Here is an 11,334-nt window from a genome sequence, read left to right on the forward strand (position 1 = left end):
CGTCTATTAAGAACTTGCTTCTCCAAGTTCTGTTTTTGATAAAGTGTTTTTCCCTTCTTTTCTATTTAAAAATACAAAGTAAAAAGCTGTGTATTGAGCTCATAACAACTTACTTTCTTTGATTACTGGTAAGCTTAGTTACACTGAAGTGGAAGAGAAATTTGTTCATCATTTAGTTATTTTAGATAAACCTTTAAAAATCCATGCAAAACCTATTCCCACTGAAAATAGATCAACCACAAACTACAACACGTTAAGTGAATAAAATACAGTCTCAGAGGAACAAAATCAGTTAAAACCAAGAACTCAATATATGTCAATTAAAAAAAAAATCAAAGCAACTTGTTGCAGAACTCCTCTTGGAAATTCAAGGAAAGATCACACAAAAGTTCAAAGACTTGCTAACAGGCAACTCCTATTCTTTTTCCAAGGAGGAGGCCAGAAAGAGGTCAGGAAGATTTCATTTCTTGTTTTGAAACATCTCTGAGATAACTTACCCTGCTCGTTGCTGTGGCCCAAATGGACAGGCTGGAAGCACTTGGAGAACCACTGACAGAACTCGGAGAAGAGCCTGTATTGCCAAGAGAGTTGTTTATGACTAACATGTGTTGGGATGAAGGGTGGGCAGGGAAGCTGATGCCAGGTGAAAAAGAACTCTGTCCTAGAACAGAATTCTCACCTCCAATGTTCCAGTTGCAGCAACACGAATTGCAAGTTATGCCAAATCATTTTCCCAGAAAGTGGGGGGCTTCTGCCTGTCCATAACCGGTAATTTCTTCAAGGAGAAAATGTGCAAATTACCCTTTCACTTTGGGAGTCAATGCTATTATCTGAAACCTTTATTCTCTAAGCAGCACGATCTCTTTAATTGATTTTTACCATGCTCACTTTTGATCGTGATGGTGTGTGTGCGTGTATATGCTCAGTCACATCTGACTCTTTTGCAACCACATGGACTGTAGCCCACCAGGCTCCTCTGTCCATGGGATTTTTCAGACAAGAATGCTGGAATGGGTTGCCATGTCCTCCTCCAAGGGATCTTCCTGACCCAGAGGTTGAACCCGCATCTCTTGCACTGGCAGGCAGGTTCTTTACCACGGCAGACCGATGTTTAATCCAGTTTTCCTACCACTTGCACGGGTTTGAATTTCCCTAATGTTCTGTTTATAGCTGCTCAGTGTGTTCTTGGAAAACAATGTTGAAATTATAAAGATAGCTTAGTGACTTCATCCAAGGCAGGAGGGAAGGAATAGGTGGCTCATGAGTTACAAAGCCCTTTTTAAATGCAGACACCTTTTTAGAAATGGATAACAATGGCAACACCGTGAAACCAGCTGCCTCCTTATCACAAGGGAACAATTACCTTGTTCAAATGAATTTATTTCAAGAGGATATGTTATAAATACTCCTCATCTCTGTAAACTCCCTCAATATATATATTTTTTAAAAATCCCGATGGTTCATTAGGTCTTTATACTGGGCTATAAAAAGTTAAAATTCTGTAAAAAGGGAAAAAATTACTGATTCTGAGACCAAAATTTCAGCTTTGTATATCCCAGTGCATTCTTATTCAGAGGAGTGTGTTCTGGATAGGGTTTACTTTTTATTTGTCGGCTCTGGGTGAGGTATTGTTGAATAAAATTGCACTGAAGTCTGTGAGATGACAGTTTTAGAAAGACTGTGCAGATGCCTCTTGCCAAGTTTAGGTAGAGGCTTTACTTTCTGATGAGCTCAAAACTGGCCTTCATGGTCTCTGGGTATCAAAAGAGTATAACCTGGACAAAGCAAAGCAAGAAGTGGGGCCATAGGAGAAAAGCAGGCAGGGCTGTTGTCTGATAGAGGAGCTTCCTACTCTGTGAATTCAAGAGCAAGGAAGAAGATCTAAGCCAAAAGGGGAAAGTAGGGAGAAGTCAAGCTGGGGAAGGGGCACTGGTGCTGGGAGGTGACCCAAGATGGATGCTTAAATTCAACTCTGCAATCATATTTTCTGTTCTCACAGGTCAGAGAGACCAAAGGTAGCCAAGTAGATGGGTTTCCTTCTGTCTTCTCCTTAACCTTTCTAAGTCTCAATATCCTCAGCTGTGAAATGTGCCCTCAACTGATGAATGGATAAATGCAAGGTGGTACATCCATAGAATAGAATATTATTCAGCCATAGCAATGAATGAAGTACCGACACACGCCACAGCATGGACGAACCTTGAAAACAGTACGCAAAAAAGAGAGAGGCCAGACCCACAAGGCCACACAATGTTTGATTCTGTTTGTAGGCAAATCTATGATTCTATTTGTAGTGACAGAAAGTAAATCAGTGGCTACCAAGGACTGGGCAGGGAGGGATGTGGAATGATTGCTGATGGGTGTAGAGTCTCTTCTTGTGGTGATAAAATCCTGAAATTAAATAGTGGTGATGGTTGTGTGACGTTGTGGATATATGAAAAACAACCAAATTGTACAATTTAAAATGGTGCATTAAAAAAAAGAAAATTATGTTATTGTGAGCACTGGATGGGCTAACTTATAGAAATGAAAAAATGGTAGGTAGTTTTTAAAAATATTATTTTTTGGTTTCACTTTTCTCCTAGCTGTAAATATCCCTCTCCAGAATGTATGTCATTTGACTCAGGTTTCACATAGCATTACCCTTGAAATGACCTTCAAAAGAGGAACAAAAGTATTATGATGACTGTTGATGAAAATAATAGCTATCACTTGACTACTTAGAGGCAACAACCCCAATATTGGGTATTTTCCAAAAAATTTTCGATAAATCAGCAGAACAATCCTACTAGCTATCCTGACGTTATATTTGAGAAAACAGAGGCTCTTTTGCCCAAGATCAAACAACCAGTTGATCTGGGAATAAAGCAAAGAGCTTTAAAACTCCAAAATCCACTTCTGTCTGCCATACTACATTAGACAAAGGTATAAATTACTGTAGGGAAATAGTGAAGAATATCAAAGAATGTCATGAAGTAGTTTAATCAAATAACATGTTCATATCATTTGAAAATAAAGCTGTCTATATAGCAACAGAATTTTTTTCATTGAACAGGAAATATTTTATTTTACAAATAGACTGCTGTGGATGTGATGGCTTTGCTCTTGAAATTCTCTAAATTTCCTTCCATATACAACACAAAAATGTGAACAAACTTATAGAAGAAAAACCAAACTAGTCATTTAAATGTCAGTGCTGTGAATGTCATCTGAATCAAAGCATTTGAAATCCCCTTATCATGAGTCTTCACAGCATCTTTCATAATCAGAAAGAGCTTTGAGCCAATACTATGGTGTTAGAAAAATTTGCCATTGAGAGCATACTGAAATATCATCAATAAAGATACCAGACTGTGAAATCATTGAGAAATGGTGCCCTCCAGCAAGTTGGCATCTATGAACAAATCTCTACAGAGATTTTATTTTTACTCCAGGCTTTATTTGATCTACTGGCAACCGCAGGACTCTGAGCTAGGGCTGAAGGCATTATAATAGTTTCTTTCATAGAAAGATTCTTCTCATCATTGCACCGAATTTTCACAGGCAGTTCATCGGAAGTATGGTACTTGAGGTCACTAAGCTTTCAGAGGAAGCCCCAAAATGAAGCAAAGGTGTTTGAATGGAAAGCAAAGTTTTCTCTTTCCACTCTAACAAACTGGGCTTCATATATGACCCAGTGTTCCAAGGAGAACTTTTTTCTTTTTCTTTTTTCAAGTCTGGCATAAAGCAAACATTCCACATTCCCACTTCCTGCTTTAAAGCAGTTTCCTGCTTTAAGGAGAAGCTCACATTTGTTGGTACAGTCTGTAGTCTGCAGGGCTTCCCAGGTAGAGCTAGTGGTAAAGAACCCACCTGCCAATGCAGGAGACATAAGAGACACAGGTTCGATCCTTGGGTTGGGAAGATTCCCGTGGAAGAGGGCACAGCAACCTACCCCAGTACTCTTGCCTGGAGACTCCCACAGACAGGAGCCTGGCAGCTTACAGTCCATAGGGTCAGTGAGAGTCAGACACCACTGAAGCGACTTAGCACACAAGCAGGATGGACACTATGCTATTTATCTTCCATACACTATCTCATTCATCCAATACCACTGTGCCTTTCCTACAGACAGGAAATTGAAGCCTAAGGCTTGGAACGTACACAGCTAGTAGGTGGAGGGGTCAAGACCAGAATGTATTTCTTTCTGTCCCTCAAACCTAGTTTGCTTTTATAATGTTATGCTGCCTCTCAGAGAAATACATGGGCTAAGCAAGGAAGGATATTATGAGTATAAGGATGACCTAGTTCCTGTTATAGAATGCACTCTGAAATGGGATTTTAAAGATAAGTGCTGAATAATTACTCTATTCTAAAATCAAAGATATTCCTATTTGTACAGTTTAATAATCTTGCTTCCTACGGGGAAAAACAAAACCTTGTCATCCTTTATGTTTCCAGGGAAAAACTGCTAGTTCCTTTTCCATCTTGCTATCATTCTTCCCCAAGGGAGGAGGGTGACCACCGGGAGGCTACCAAGAGCATCATATCCAAGAGCCTGCTGGGTGAGACGCAGACCCATCCTCATCTCAGATCCTTGCCTGCTGACCCCTCTGCCTGGAACATGCTTTGTCCAGACGTTCTATATCCAACTCTCCACCCATCACTCAGGTCTTTGCTCATATCTTACCTTCTCAATAAGGTCCTCTGGGACCAGCCTATTCAAAATTGCAAACTGCTCATACCCCCTGCCCCCCACCCCCATCATCCTATCTTCCACTGTTTTGTTATCATAGCACTTACTACTTTCTAACATAAATAATTTGTTACATTTATTGCTTATTATATTTCTCACCAACTGGAATATAAGTTGTTTGTGTGTTTAGTTCATGAATGTATTCAAGTGCCCGGGATATCTTTGTTTAAGGACTCAACAAAGGAATGCATGTGAAACCACATATTTCTGTACTTCCATTTCCTTCTATTTCTACTTGCAAGCCAATCAGTACTGCGCAATCTACTTGCATTCTGATTTGTTTTTTTTTTTTGGAAAGCCATGCTAAAAATAGCAAGGAGCAGGTGGCACACACAAACCTTCAGCTTTGTTCAAGCACTTTTCCTGTACTCCTGACTCAGTAGGTTAGTTATTGCAGATGAATGTGCTGCATGGTCCACAGATGCCCCCAGCTTTCCAGCTGACATCCATACCCACTCCAGTGTTCTGGCCTGGAGAGTTCCACGGACTACAGTCCATGGGGTCTCAACGAGCCGGACACGACTGAGCGACTTTCACTTCACTTCGCTTCATTTGTCGTTTGTTCCCAGACATAGAGTGCGCTGTGGGTGCTTACCACTGTGTACACCTACACTGATGAAAACAAGAGTTGGCCTAATAACTCTGTGTTCTTGGATATCTTGGTTTCTTTTCCTTTTATTCGCACATGAATGAGATCAACATTGCCAAAGTTCCTCTTTCCCATCTGCCAGATGAGGAAATACCACTTGAGAGAGGTCAAATGATTCACCTAAGGGTACCACAGCTGTTGGTGCACCTATTTCAGATTTTGTTGGCCTGACTCCAAGTACAGTGCATCCATTCATACCACAGAGATTTCCCAGTGCTCACCTCAAATCCACTCCTCCTGTTATCCACATACTGTATTCGAAATGTCTAGCCAGCCTGTAACTAGCTGGGGGGAACATACTTCTCAGCCCTGCCTTGTAGTTGCTTATGGCCAATGCAGTGGTGGGAGGTGTCACTTCCCCAGGTGGTTTTTCGTGCTCTTTGCCCTTTCCAGGATACTGGATGGTGACATTCAAGACAAGTCTTGAATACTGTGATAGTCATCTACCTGGGTCCCTGAATATGTGCTTGGTCCCCGAATATGAGAGAAGAAAGAACACACTAAAAAACCTTGTTTTTTCCTTTTTCTTCTTCTCCTTTTTTTTTTTTTTTTTTTGGCAATGCTGCATGGCTTACAGATCTTAGTTCCCCAACCAGGGATCCAAACTTGAGCTCCCTATAGTGGAAACGCAGAGTCCTAATCACTAGACCATCAGGGAAGTCCCAAAACCTTGTTCTTTAAGTCACTGAATGTTTTGGGTGTATTTATTGTTTCAGCTTAAGTTTCTCTAATTTGCACAATCCAGATCACCATTTTGCTTGAAGATTCTATTGAAGAGAACTGAAGAGTGTATTTACCACTTTGCAAGGCAGTAAGGGTTAACTCCTTTTTTTATGAGTCAAAATATCTTTTTCTTATTTCTTATGATTTTTCCCTTTGGAGTAAGCAGAATTTCAGTAGATTTCTTCAAAACAAGGCTGCTAATATTTGATCACAGCTTAGGGGCAATTGACTATGCCAAAGCCTTTGACTGTGAATCGCAATAAACTGTGGAAAATTCTGAAAGAGATGGGAATACCAGAGCACCTGACCTGCCTCTTGAGAAATCTGTATGCAGGTCAGGAAGCAACAGTTAGAACTGGACATGGAACAACAGACTGGTTCCAAATAGGAAAAGGAGTACGACAAGGCTGTATATTGTCACCCTGCTTATTTAACTTCTATGCAGAGTACATCATGAGAAATGCTGGGCTGGATGAAGCACAAGCTGGAATCAAGATTGCCCGGAGAAATATCAATAACCTCAGATATGCAGGTGACACCACCCTTATGGCAGAAAGTGAAGAGGAACTCAAAAGCCTCTTGATGAAAGTGAAAGTGGAGAGTGAAAAAGTTGGCTTAAAGCTCAACATTCAGAAAACGAAGATCATGGCATCTAGTCCCATCACTTCATGGGAAATAGATGGGGAAACAGTGGAAACAGTGTCAGACTTTATCTTTTGGGGCTCCAAAATCATTGCAGATGGTGATTGCAGCCATGAAATTAAAAGACGCTTACTCCTTGGAAGAAAAGTTATGACCAACCTAGATAGCATATTGAAAAGCAGAGATATTACTTTGCCAACAAAGGTCCTTCTAGTCAAGGATATGATTTTTCCAGTGGTCATGTATGGATGCAAGAATTGGACTGTGAAGAAAGCTGAGCACCGAAGAATTGATGCTTTTGCTTTTGAACCGTGGTGTTGGAGAAGACTCTTGAGAGTCCCTTGGACTGCAAGGAAATCCAACCAGTCCATGCTGAAGGAGATCAGCCCTGGGTATTCTTTGGAAGGAATGATGCTAAAGCGGAAACTCCAGTACTTTGGCCACCTCATGCGAAGAGTTGACTCATTGGAAAAGACTCTGATGCTGGGAGGGATTGGGGGCAGGAGGAAAAGGGGACGACAGAGGATGAGATGGCTGGATGGCATCACGGACTCGATGGACATGAGTCTGAGTGAACTCCGGGAGTTGGTGATGGACAGGGAGGCCTGGCGTGCTGCGACTCATGGGGTCACAAAGAGTTGGACACGACTGAGCGACTGAACTAAGGGCAACCAAGTGGTCTTTACTGCAGAGCTTGCGTATAAGCGTTTGTGTGTTGTAAACACAAAAGAATCACTAAAACTAAAAGCTATCTCTCTCCCAAAATGTGCTATGTTGGATGCCAATTAGGATCACTTTTTTATTCTGCTGCTTCTTTTAAGGCCAGGGAGATCAAAGCCAGGGAAGAAATTCTCAGAGAATTTTGGTTCAGTCCTCTCCCTGATTTGATCTCGCTATCCAAATGGCTCAGAGAAATCTGATGAAACGGAGGTATTTGGTTGTCACAAGATGTAAGCTGACTTTATATTACCAATGGTCTCTTGAAGCGAGAGAGAATGAGAGTAAGGAAGCCCGAGCACATGACCCTGGGGGTCCACATATAGGAGGGAAGCTTCGTGTAGATCTGTGAGGAGAGAAGGTGGTGTGTGACTGAAAAGGCAGTAAACAGTTGGAAAGCTAGAGAATCACACTTTCCAAGAAGCCAGTCGACGCCTTCACCTGCTGTGTCTCCCTAATGCCTCTGGGGGAGCCCAGCTTTGTCAGCAGGACCCCATTTACCTGCCAGGCGACCTTCCTCCTACTTGCAAACACAACTCCTCACCAGGACGTCCCCAAGCACCCACAGCTTGGTGCCATACCCACCGAGACATGGCAACCCAGTATTCGGCCAACAGTTCATTCTCTCTCCATTTTAAACCCTCCTATCAGACATCTTTGGTGTGATCTGATGCAAACGTGTCCCCTGACTGGTCCAGTCAGCTCAGAGCTGTTCTCGCCTGCTTGATTCCTATCCTGAAGGGATTGCTAAGTACAATGAGGAGTTGAGATGCTTAAACACAAGATATTAAAGCAGAGAGTAGTCAAAAGCTTTGTGACTCCTCATGGATAAAGATGGCAGGGGGACAGGTAAGACAGTGAAAAGAGTGAGCTGGACTCACCCGTCTGCCAGCCTCACCCCAGATTGCCAGTCTGACGTCTTAAGCTGAAAGTACTGGACAAGGCTTATGACTCTATTGGCTGAGGAGAACGGCTGTACTCTTGCTTAATTTCATCCACCTTCCAGCCCCATAAACTCTCCTTGTTCATTCTGCTGCGGCATCTCTCCTTTTGACTGACACGTTACTTCCTTATCTGGAAGCACCCACGGACACAGAAACAGCTGTGAGAGTAGCTCAGGCTTCTGAGCTACTGTCTGGCATGAAATGAGAATGCAATTTCCTGGGCACAGCGTGGTCCGTGCCCTATAATGTCTATCTTGCTTTCATTAGTGACCACAAAAGGGCCCTTTGTGACTGGAAAGTGCAGGGGATATGCACACACACACACACACAAATGTGAAAGAAACGTTAGAACATGTTTCCCAACAAAAACATGGGGCTGATACAACCAGTCCTTTTATTCAAAAGGTCAGTAATTGAAAGCAAAAGATTGTCTCTGGCCTCCTCAGGGTCTGAAGTCATCCTCAAAGATGGTAGCGACGTCCTTCTGTGAGTAGGCATGACCCCCTCCTTCCACCTGCCTTGCCTCAGCAGCAGCAGCAGCATCAGGGTCCTGGCAAGAGGTCAGAAGCAGTGAGAAAAGGATGCAGAATTTGTTTGAGCCCCTTTCAGGAAATCACAGTTTGTCCTCAAGTGTATCGTCCCTTTCCATGCAAATTTCAGCTACAAATGCCTCCCCAGAAGTGGGATATTAACCTCCTGGAGGCTGCTGGTCACTTTTCCTAGCAGGACTTTTCTCCTTTTAGTTAATCAGGTACCAGATTGAATTAACATCTGCCTCCTTCTTCATACTCTTTTCAACAACCAGCCCTCTCCCGCTCTAACTCAATTTCTATTTTCAGGCCTAGGTAGAAAATTCCCTTTAACTCATATTAAAACCTCTTCCTGCTGTCAATGATGTCCCTCAGTAGTAGTAATATATGCCTCCAATAAATACTTTGAAAACTTCCTACTGACTTCTCCCATTTGCCTTTCAATGTCCAATTTTCCCTTTCCCGAAAAAATAAAAATAAAAAAGGAAGGCATGCAGCTATGATGAAATGGAGTGAATGCCTCAGACACTTTGGAGTTCAAGCTAGAAGTGATGGTGAGAATTTTACCATTAGAAGTGGTACGTAATGGTTATTTATATCCTATCTTTTTTTTTTTCCCTCTCCCCATTTCTCTAGAGACATCTATAAAGACTCTTACTTTGATCAGAAAAAAAGTGGGCATGAGGATACAGAGGGGAAAGAAAAGAATTAAGATAGCAAGAAAAAAAAAAAAAGAAGAAGAGGCCAAGGGACTTCTAAGGAGAGAGATGAAGACTATTTAGCTTTGAGTTTGTATGAGTTGCTGTGATACAAACTTCCATCATTTTCCCTAAACCTTTAGCAAAGTCACTTCACACCCAAAGACTCGAGGTGAGTAGCTCGTGTGGCAGCTCTGTGAACGCGGCAGGCATCCATGGTTTCACTTGCTGTGGACTAGGTTCCTCGCATGCAGGGCACTAACTCCACAAACAAAACAATCTAGCCATAACAGGAGACCAGATAAAGAAGTGACCATATTATCCTAACAGCTTCAGAAATTCACATCACTCTTGACAAGGGCATTTGACTCTCCATCAACTGTGGAGTCAGGATATTTGACTGTGTAGATCAAACACAAGAAGAGTTTAGTATCACAGGTAGAATATCTTAGAAAAGTACATGCCCATTCCCAGAGTGTGTGTGTATGTGTATGTAATGTAGAGTTTTTACACATAGACTAGTTTCTTTATATCCTACCCCCAAGATAATGAAACCATGTAGACTAGTTTCTTTATAGCCTACCCCCAAGATAATGAAACAACTAAGTGGAAATTTCAGCTGGTTATTTCTGCAAACATTGTATCAGAGGAATAGAAACTGTTTAGCTGCTCTCTTGAGAACAGGACATGGGAATGAATAGACTGGGAAGAGTGATAACAGGCTGCATCATTCACCTCCAAACCCTGGAAGCCAGGAGCAGAATGCCACCCTGGAAAAGATTTTTCCCTCCCTGGAAAATCACCATAACATCATCATCCTAGGTACACTTTTAAGACCTGCCATGCTCACAAGTGCACAATCTACTTGTCTGTCATATACAATGAAAGCCTCAGCACGCAGCTCACTTCACGGAGAGGGACATGTACCTCGATGTATCAAGGAAAATGGTGAGGATTGGGGATTGAGGAGATTATACTTTTTTTATAAGCCTAGGTGTTTCCTTTCCTCCTCAGTTTTAATAAATATACACATACACACATCACAACAAACATACTTTTAGTAGACAATCCTTTCTACAGTTTGTTTAAATCTTAACACTTTGTCAAGATTTGATACGCATTTGCACATGCTCTGAAATATCCCAAGTAAAAGCATTTATTTTGTGACTCTCAGAGGCTAAGACTGGACAGAAATCTCACATTTTCGGACTGGTTCTTAAGTGAAAAAGGAGCAGCTGGCCTTTCACATGGGCTGATCTGGGGGAGCTCAGAGGACCAGTGTCCACCACACAAGCTTGTGATCCACTGAGGCATTTCTACCAAACAAGATGAATTTCCCTGAGTCGAGGCATCATTCCTCGTCAAAGTCTCCTGGGAGGAGAGGAACCCCCTTAGGAAGGGGCCACTGGGCCCCTCTCCAATGGAAGGTTTGCTCGTGGCTCTCCATCTTCTCAGACGGAGGCCAAGTCCTTTCCCGGGTGTGCCTGGTCTTTCTCTGCCCGGCCCCCGCAGCAGCTGGTCAAGTTCTCAGGAACTGGAGACAACCCTCTGAAGGGCACCCTTTCAAGCCCTTGTCAACTCCTGGCACCTGTCCCTCCCTCCCTGCCAGCAGGGCCACTTCCTCTGCCACCAGGAGATTAACTGCAGCTCAGCAGAGCCCAGCGGCACGGACGTGTGCGTCTTTACTCATCCTGCC

General features: G+C 42.5%; 1 long non-coding RNA gene across 2 annotated transcripts in view; it reads right to left on the reverse strand.

The window, feature by feature from the left end:
* LOC109563786 (uncharacterized) overlaps positions 1 to 739 on the reverse strand; it is a 38,020-nt gene extending 37,281 nt beyond the window's left edge. For both annotated transcript variants that reach the window (XR_011568418.1, XR_011568417.1), the window contains exon 1: positions 498 to 739. This is a non-coding gene — a long non-coding RNA (uncharacterized lncRNA). The remainder of the gene's footprint in view (positions 1 to 497) is intronic.
* Between the last annotated feature and the right edge of the window lie 10,595 nt (positions 740 to 11,334).

This window comes from Bos indicus, chromosome 9, assembly GCF_029378745.1.
Source record: "Bos indicus isolate NIAB-ARS_2022 breed Sahiwal x Tharparkar chromosome 9, NIAB-ARS_B.indTharparkar_mat_pri_1.0, whole genome shotgun sequence".
In the NCBI taxonomy this organism is placed as follows: domain Eukaryota; kingdom Metazoa; phylum Chordata; class Mammalia; order Artiodactyla; family Bovidae; genus Bos; species Bos indicus.